Source organism: Alosa sapidissima, chromosome 1 (genome assembly GCF_018492685.1).
Source record: "Alosa sapidissima isolate fAloSap1 chromosome 1, fAloSap1.pri, whole genome shotgun sequence".
Taxonomy (NCBI): Eukaryota; Metazoa; Chordata; class Actinopteri; order Clupeiformes; family Clupeidae; genus Alosa; species Alosa sapidissima.
The window spans coordinates 27,667,245-27,677,038 of NC_055957.1; positions in this window are offsets into that span (position 1 = coordinate 27,667,245).

Consider the following 9,794-nt stretch of genomic DNA (forward strand, 5'->3'; position numbering starts at 1 on the left):
TTGTGTCTGAGTAAATTTTGTCATGAGATAAAAGTTCAAAAACGTTTTTGTCTTTTACAGTGTTTTACCATTTTGCTAACATGGACCCTCCTCTTGCCGTTTTAGGAATGGATCTCATTCTGACATTCTGTAAAACCCCCAAAATGTGTCAGCTGCAGTTACTCAAAGCACAAGTCTATGCTATATTTGCTAACATGGACCTTCTTTTTGCCATCCAGGAGTGCATCTCATTCTAGTAGTAGTAGTATAACTTTATTTAATTCTCGGAAAGTTCAGTTACAATGAAGCTGAGATTACATGGCCATAAATAAAGTTATACTACATAGTTAGGAAGAGGAGTTCTGAATCATGACATTGCATGTAAAACCCCTGAAATGAGTCAGCTGTTATCCAAAGCACAAGGGTACTATAAGGCACAGGAAAGTTAGGATGATTCAAGGGCCACACACCCACAGGGGGCCCTCAGTATGTAAGGAATAATGTATAGAATGCCGCTGGCGCGTCGGGGTCCGGTTCGCCCTGTCGGGACTGATTTTCCCATAATGACCGGCCCGCTTATTATACGGCTACTTGCCAAAACGAAAAAATAAACTCCACGATATGTCTCGTTATTTGTTACCGTTTCGTCATGGCTTTTGCTGAGAAACAAATAGTTCGCAACACACACTGAACTTGAATCAAACATTCTTTAGAACACAGCTGATCAACCGTCTGCTTTCACTTTTGAACAAAGTTCCAATGCAAGAAGTGACCGGAATACTTGCGGAGTGATATGATCAGCAGCACAAAACCCAATGCCATTGACAGCGGTAATTACATGTTTGAAGAGCCGTGTAATAAAACCTAATATATATTACTAACATATAATGACCACCATGTGTATTATTTATGTTGTTTGTATGTGTGGCTGGGGGATTATATTATTTTATTGGGCCCAAAATGTCTTGTGGCACATCTGACAAAGTGACTTGAAAGTGAGTAACAACATTTAAGGCCTACATACGGTACTGTACATGGCTGGTGATGCGACACTGATTTATGGCAGGTGAGTGGCAAAATTGAATAGAATCTATTGAAGCAAATGGTGCAATGCACAAAGCAAGTGGAACGACGGGGTGACCATTGCCATCACATCGCTCTAATCAACCCCTTTCTATTTTTTGAGGTGATATTTGATACATCATAATATAAACCAGCTGTCTGGTCAGTGTCTTCACTGAATAAATGGATGGCCACCTGTTCATGAGCTGGCAATTCTTATATATTCCAATATTTTCTTCGCAGCACGCTACCATTATTTGCAATGAGCTAGTTCACTGCTTTCATAATGTATTTAATATAAATCGTAAAAATACAATCGGTCAAGTAGTGTGTGTAATAAAACAAACAGAATTCCACCGTTGTGTTCTACTGTCGTATCGCAGGCTGTGTGTCATCCAGGTGCACACTTTTCATCCCCCTCTCCACATTACACATAGGGAGAACGAGAGATGACAAGCCTATTACTGGTGCTATGAGTGATGCATGCAGGCAGACTCTCCTCTCCTTTAGTCCGACTCAGGGGCTCCTCAGCCTGGATTTCAATTATGTGCACTTGTGGCCAGAATAAATATGTAAGTACAACAAATAATGTGTATTGTTATAGTATTAACTATACTGAGTACATTTCCAATACGGCTTTGTTGTATTTGGGTTTTGATGCAGAAAAGGTGTTACAGAGGTGTTAGAAATGGTTAAGTGAGCAGAAAAGTGTGGGACTGCAGTGGCTTAGTGGGAGAGAGTAATGTAGTGCTGGAGAAGTCAACTGTTTCAGGTCCCAAATTTGTTTGACTTTGATGTTGTGAACTCATCGACTTCACTACATTGTTAGCCCCTCCCAAGAATCTGCTGCTTGACTAAGGGAAGATTTTAAAGGAAAACTCCAATCTAAAAACAACCTAGGGTCTATTTTATAGATAGATGATAATGGGTGTACACTTTTGTTGGGGGACCAAAACGACATCCCTCTGAGTAGTTCTGAGTAAGACTGCAATATGATTTTACAACGAAATAACATACAGCTTGCTGTAAGTGCAGGGGGCCCTGGTTGGCCTGGCTCCTGGGATCGCGAGACGGGATGGGATCTGGAAATGAACCCGGTCAGACTCGAACCCAGGTCCCTGTGGGCACGCAGACCCAAATGTGACACGGGTGATGCAGCCAGCCCCACCACAGCGCCCCCCAAGAACATGTAGTCTTTGTCTCAACAAGATCATATATCTTTGGCCAGTCTAATTAGCATCCAAGAGATAGTGTGAAAGCCAGACATCTTGGGTGCACCATGAAACTGCTGCACATGCTGACTGCAGACACCTTGCTCTAGTGAGATTTTTGTTTCCTGACTGCTAATTCGGTTCATTATGTAAAGGATAATGTATAGAACGCCGGTCATTATTGGGAAAACTAGATGTACCGCATAGCGGTACAAATATGACCGCCGCTCAGTCCTGTACATCCGTTCGGACATAAATCACACTAATCAATTTGTATCCATCTTCTACTCAGCCCCCACTCTTGAAACTTTTGTGTATGCTTGTTTGGCATGCCTGTGTGTGTGTGCGTGTGTGTGTGTGTGCGGACCGCACAGCAAGTAGCCTACTGGCGCTGCGAAGGTGAATAGATTTGTAGCACTAGCCAAAAAAATTTGTAGCATTGTTATAAAAACTTTAAAATCTCTAAACAATCACAAGTAGGGCAGTTAATCACAGTTCATCCATTGCAACTGGACTGATGAAAGGTCATGTACACCTGTAGGCTACATTGTATTTGGGGAAAGCAGAAGGTATCAGTTTTACATTTATGTATTTATTTATTTATTAACAAACAAAACAATACCTGTCATTCCCATGCAGTTTTCAACTGCTATCAAGAAGAGAGGTCATGCCATGGATTTTTGTGAATGTTTCTTCTTCTACATATGCACAATTTTAGTCATCTTTAGTTCATATGATATTCAACTTTATTGTCAATGCACAAATTAAATACCAATAGTCTAAAACGAAATGCAGTTTTACATCTAACCAGTGGTACAAATAACTGACATGTTAAGGGCCTTCATGAAATGCGTTGCTAGATTGTTCACATTTTAACGGGCCAAGTTCAGAGCTGCGTCTGTTATTGTTTGTGGGAAAAATACTGATTTCCACATTGCAACTACTGAATCCATGGTCAGGGACCAGCAGCAATGTCCTCACGGACCACGAGTGTGCCGCGGACCACTGGTTAAAAACACTTGGCTTACAGTATCAAGCGGACTTAAGCTGCCACCTCTTGGCGAAAAGTTGTAATACATTTCACCCAGCTGCGTGAATCACAGAAAGCGCGAATGAAGTGGCCACTTCTAAATGGGACCCGCTGTACAGTAGCTGAAGGTCTGTGGCTAAAGCAGCCATAATGAAAGTATTATCATTGTTTGGATACTTCCCACACACACGTGCTTTTTAATCGCATAGACACGCAACTACCAAGCTGGAATCAAAGCACATCGATTCACCTCTCACAGTCACACCCTAAACAAGCACTTCAAACAAACAAACAAGCGTCTCAGTCTCACACATGTATAGCCATAGGCAAAACTGTATCAGACGTAACGTTAGTAAATCATCCATCGCACAGAATGATTTTTGTAGCACGTGCAATAGGTAGGCTACAGCCCTGCCCTGGATACATCTCTCAAAGTGCGCTCTAAAACATTACAACTTTTCGCCAAGAGGTGGCAGCTTAAGTCCGCTTGATACTGTAAGCCAAGTGAAACTTGGCATACCCCCAGAGAATGTCAGGTTAATCATACACATACAATTTGGTGCAGTTCTGAACATCTTAACTGAAGAGAGGGGCGATTAAAGGTCTCATCTCATCGTTTTTTCATTAATTTTGCCGTGGTCTCTAGTATTAATGAATGCCCTGTGAGTCAGTTTTGGTGAAAAAATGCTCTCCTGCGTCTATTTCATGCTCTTCTAGTTTGGTGGGGAAGGTGGGAGGGGAGGAACGTCAGGATTTGCCTCTTGCTCATGAATATTCATGACATGTTAATGACCTCACCTCTTATTGGTTTACAGTACTGTGACGCTCCTTCCAGTGCGTCCTCATCCGATTCTGCCTGTGCTATGCTCCATATTCAACTTTACAGTGCTAAAACCTGGCTAAAACTCGAGTCAAAACTGTCGGTGAACGTTGGTTTAATAGAATGGTAACAATTGCATGTCAGCTTAAAATTTCTCCTAGGTAAACGTTTGTGGCAATCGTCATCTTGCATTCAAGTAATAAACAGTTGGAAACGTTTTAAAATAAAGACCTATTTCTTTACACAGTCAAAAGTCTTTGCAATCTTCCTAGTAGATATTTTACTTCACAACACAGGTTATAAGCACCCTAAATGCAGTTCAGCCACTGACCTAGCCTGCTAGTTGTATGCTATCGGAATAGATAGTTATGGTTTAAATTCCATGATACTATCATTGAAAGACCACTTGGTCATAGCCCAATATAGATCTAAATGCAAACACACTTACCTACTCCTAGCTATATTTCGCTGGAATTGCACCAGAATGCCAACAGAAGCAGAGAACGTGTGCTGCAAGACTTCTCTGGTAATGAGAACTATGGCTTTGATAGCCTTGGCAGAGGTTAGCCTACTCAAGTTGTTTTCTGTCACGTATGACCCTTAGGAAAATGTACTATAGGAATCTTATAGTATAAGACTACTATAGAAAAACTATAGCAGTTATAGGATATCATGGAGTTATTAGTAGTACTTCTACAGTATGTCCCAAAATACGTATTCCTATAAGATTATTATAATATTTTGTCCCAAAATTCCTATACTACTTTTTCGTAAGGGGACTGCTCATGTGGTTAGAAAAATTGGCAACACCAGTACCCCTGTTGTCTGTATGACCCTGTACCCAGGATTAGAACCAGTCTGCCTTAACATAACTCCCTTCAAAATGCACTAAACATTCGACTATGACGACTATGGCCCCCTGTGAGACAGAAGATATGAAAGGTAAGATAAACCTTTAGCCTAAAAGGGACAAAAACTGATGCAACTCCTAAAACGAATATACAAAACAGGTCAATTTTCAATAAATAGCTTTATTATATTTACATACAGCAGTGGTACTCAAAGCGTTCCACAAGTAGATGTGGTAAAATATAATAGATGAGTTGTTTGCAATATTGAGCCAACTTGTATGTAAATCCAAACAGTTCTGCAACACTGATGTAACCTACAGTATGCCAGTTTAAATCATATGAATCCTCTGACACCATAAGCAAGGTGCAAAGACAATAAGCAAGGTGGTTCAGTGAGAAGGCTTATTGTGTAATATACTGTTGAAGTAGGTCTACTGGTTTTTTTTTTGCAGTCTATTAAAATAATGCAAACACAAAACAAGAACATCCAAACTATGCACAGAATTAACAATGTCCTCTTTTTGCCAGACAATGCAGACATCTGGCCTACAGATCCTTTGTAAGATGGTGCTGAGATTATTTAGAGAAAAAGGTCTGAGTTGTTGTTTCGGCTTGTGTTGTCCTGAATATCCGAAGGGAGTACACACAAAACACATTCGTTGGCTGTGATGATTCTATTACATTGCTCATTGATTCATGCTAACTGTGTGTGTGTGTGTGTGTGTGTGTGTGTGTGTGTCATACTACAGAGAGGACAAGGGTACTCTGAGGCAAACGTGAAGAATATGAACATGCTATTTTGTAACAGTCGTTAGGGGGAAAAGTTTGTTTGTACTTACAGCCTGTGAGCTGGTGGTCGATCGTCGTGACGGTACAGGTCCAGGTTTTCAGAACATCGATGCAAAACCACTTTCTAACTGTAGGCAGGCACAGTGAGTGTGGTCGAAATGATTGGAACACAGAACTAATGTTGCACTATACTTCGGTGGTGGTGTTCCAACGATAAATTCCAATCATTTCTTCCTCAACTCTTCTTTCTAAGACAAGACATGCAACATTGATGTGTTATTGCCACAAATAACACAGGCACGAATTTGCTCCGCCATGTTAGCAACTTGCTGTTAGCTCCAGCTAGCTGCAGAGAGACAATCTCCTGGCCAAAATCTTCCTGTGGGCGGTCACAAGCCAAGGTGGGCGAGGCCATGAATAATTGTTTTCCCTGCGGCGTCACAGGGAAGGGCTTTTTTTGATTCGCTTGTTTTTCCGTGTATTTTCTTTCATTGGCTAATGCGGGCAATGGGGGTAGAAGATCATTTTCACGTGCAGCATGCATATGCAACTTGGAGTGAGCTATAGTATTTCGAAAGGAACAAGTACAGTATTAAACGGTTTCTCGGTGAATGAGATCAAGCCCTGATTTCTTTAGCAATGGGCTCAAACTTGCAGTTTTAAAGTAATCAGGGACAATAAGTAAATGACAGGGAAAAAAAAAACTTTGACAATCCCTATATGACCGCTTCGCTAGTTTCGCTAGCGACGGTCATAATAAGTCCCGACAGGGCCTTATTTGGTCATTATTGGGACTTATATTCCCAATAATGACCAGCGTTCTATACATTATGCCGCTTATTATACGGCTACTTGCCAAAACGAAAAAATAAACTCCACGATATGTCTCTACACTTATTTGTTACCGTTTCGTCGTGGCTTTTGCTGAGAAACAAATAGTTCGCAACACACGCTGAACTTGAATCCATCATTCTTTAGAACACAGCTGATCAACTGTCTGCTTTCACTTTTGAATAAGGTTCCAATGCAAGAAGTGACCAGACTACTTGCAGAGTGATATGAAAAACTTAAATCAGCAGCACAAAACCCGTTGCCATTGACAGCGGTAATTATATGTTTGCAGCGGTAATTACATGAAAATATTTTACCGTATAACGTTGGGAAATCCCATTCAAGTTAATGGAGCGTTCTACTAGCATTGGGAAGAGCCGTATAATAAGAGTTTGAAAGGTTAGGTGAAGTAGGAAGTAACGTTACAACTAGGGTGACCACCGCCATGACACTGAAAATGAGGACACTTGTGCCCAAAAGTTAGGACAAAGGTCCAAAAGTGAGGACACATACGGAATCGGAGTAACATATGGGGAATAACATTTAAAAATAAACCATTTCTATAGAAGGCACCTATTTATTATTATAACATAATTTATTATAGTAACATTTGTTGTTTTTTTCACATTAGTCAGCTATTTCCAGCATTCCCATTCCCATTATAATAACATAGTAACATTAGTTTTTGTGTGTGTTTGTGTGTGTTTTTTTTCCCACATTAGTCAACAGCCACCTTTTTAACCCAATAACTTTTTAGTGACTTAATAACTTAGTGAGCTCTGCAGCTGTGGTTGTTGCTGGAGAAAAAATGATGCCACAGAAGATTTCCCGGCAGATCTGGGTTTCTCTTTGTGTACCTCTCTATGGCACTCTTACCCCTGGAGCTGACATCAATATCTTTTTCACTGTTTACAAAATGCATGGTATGCATCTGTCCTGCTTTTGGTAGCAAAGTGGTGTTCAGAATACCACGCAGATCATTCAATCACAAGGGAGGTTGTTGCATTGACTGCTTCGCGAAAAGGAAAAAGTGTGCATGAAATGCGGACAGATGGCCACTCATGAAAGTAATTGTGGTGAACAATTACTTAATATTAACTTAGACTGGCAAACTTCAGGAACACTCAGGAATCAGGTTTATTCTGTTACAAGCAGAGAGGGTAAAAATGGTCTATGGTCTATGTAGGCCATGGCCTCTGTTGGATCCATCTCTCTCTCTCTTCTTCAGTTCTCCATCTAGTTCTTCTAACAAACAATGCAAGTTAGTCACTTTTGTATGGGTTAAACAAAGAAAGAATTGGCGGCAAAACAAGCCCACGTGGTTGGTTCTCCAGATGGCATCAGACACACCTACTTCACACCTAACCCATTCTTATCTGATCAGCATGAGGAGAGATATCCTATACATCAGAAATATCACTTATAGAATGTTCCAAACATTCTAATAATTAATTCAGTAACAATTTACTGAGACTATTACAATGATACCAAACATGAATATATTTACATTTCATGACATGGATACAGTATAGCAAGGTAACAACCTTTGTCTCGTGGATCTGATAGCCCTTGGAACCAGTACATTAGCATTTCATTAGGGGAGGGGAGGGTGTCTTTGTTTAATACCAAGAGGGGCCACATGGCTAACTAAAAGTAGTCTTAAAACCCTAAAATTATTGCTATCACTCATGACAAAAATCCGGACAAATGTTCAAAAAGGAAGACACACTCTCTCTGTCCGGACAGAGAGCTCAAAATCCGGACGGATGGGCACTCTAGTTACAACGTTACAAAGTAACAAATGGTTAGGTTGGACCAATGATTTCAAAGTTACTGACATTAAGTCTATGACTGTTACTATGCTAGAGTTGAAAACATGTCCCAATCATTAGAGGCGAGACTCTCTTCACAAAGTGAAACAAAGTACTGATTCTGATTACCAGGCTTGTGACTGTCCTGCTAGGGTGATTTGGACAGCAATTTTAACCAGCATGCATTGTGTTCAACCTACCATGCATCATGTTAAGCCAGAACTGTGCAGCGCTGCATGAAGATGAATGAACCTGTTTTCCTTTTTGGGGAGCCGTTTCTCTGTGCAACACGCTTAGATGGTGAATACTGAAATAAACTCCACAATCATGACTTTGCCTCTCCTAGTCCTTTATACAAATTGGTGTTATTCAGCCATTCCATTAGCTTATACGCACCCCTTGGTATGGCTTTAGACTTTAAAATGTGCATCCTCCAATTTCTCTATCTGTTTTGTCTGCACCAGTACATATACATCTTACTTTCTTGCTTCATCTTTATTATTTCTCTATCTTAATAAAATAACTCTCCACATCTGAAAATGAATGATTGCTGTATTAAGTTATGTTTTAAAAAATGTGGTTTTCTACTCAATGTTTTATAAATTGCTTTCAGAAGAAGCGTCGGCCAAATACCAACTACACATACAACTTGTTTTTTATCCACATCTGAAAATGAAAGAACAGCCAGGACTAATACTGATCATCACAGTCTTTTTCTTCTAGTCAGGAGTTTAGTCACACTGAAGTCTCCAAATCATCACTATTTTTTACAACATCCTCACTTTTGTATTGGTGGGTCTGCAAGAATGTGATCAGAGGGACATACTGTATGTGCCATTAGGTCAGGTTTTTTTCAACCCTTGGTTAGAGCTATGAACTTGACAGCGTCTCAGAATGTGGTTAACAGTGAAAATTAGCACACGTGATGTTTAAAACAGCTATGTTTGCACACTGTGGTCAACATTTTTACTGTAATTGCACCGTTTTCATTTCACAGCCTTAAACCTAATATAATGTATGACATTGGCCATAATTTCATTTAAAAAAAAAGTTAGTGCTCTGAAGTACATTTTTCTTATAATAGAAAAAAAGGAAATTTATCTGTGTGTGTGATGTCTGCATGTGCGCCTGTGCTTGCGTGCATGCTTAAGTATGCCTGCATGTCTACAGTGTGTGTAGCCTATGTGTGTATGTGTGTGCATGTGTCTTTATGTGTGTGTGTGTGTGTTTGTGTGTGTGCATGCATGAGTGTTTTTACTCTGTAAACACTGTATGTGTGTGTGTGTGTGTGTGTGTGCATGCATGAGTTTTTTACACTAAAAAAACACGATCTCTGTGGACAGCCCAGGCTCCAAAAACGGCAACAAAAACAACCTGGGCAAACCTACAGTAGCCCATAAAAACTTAACA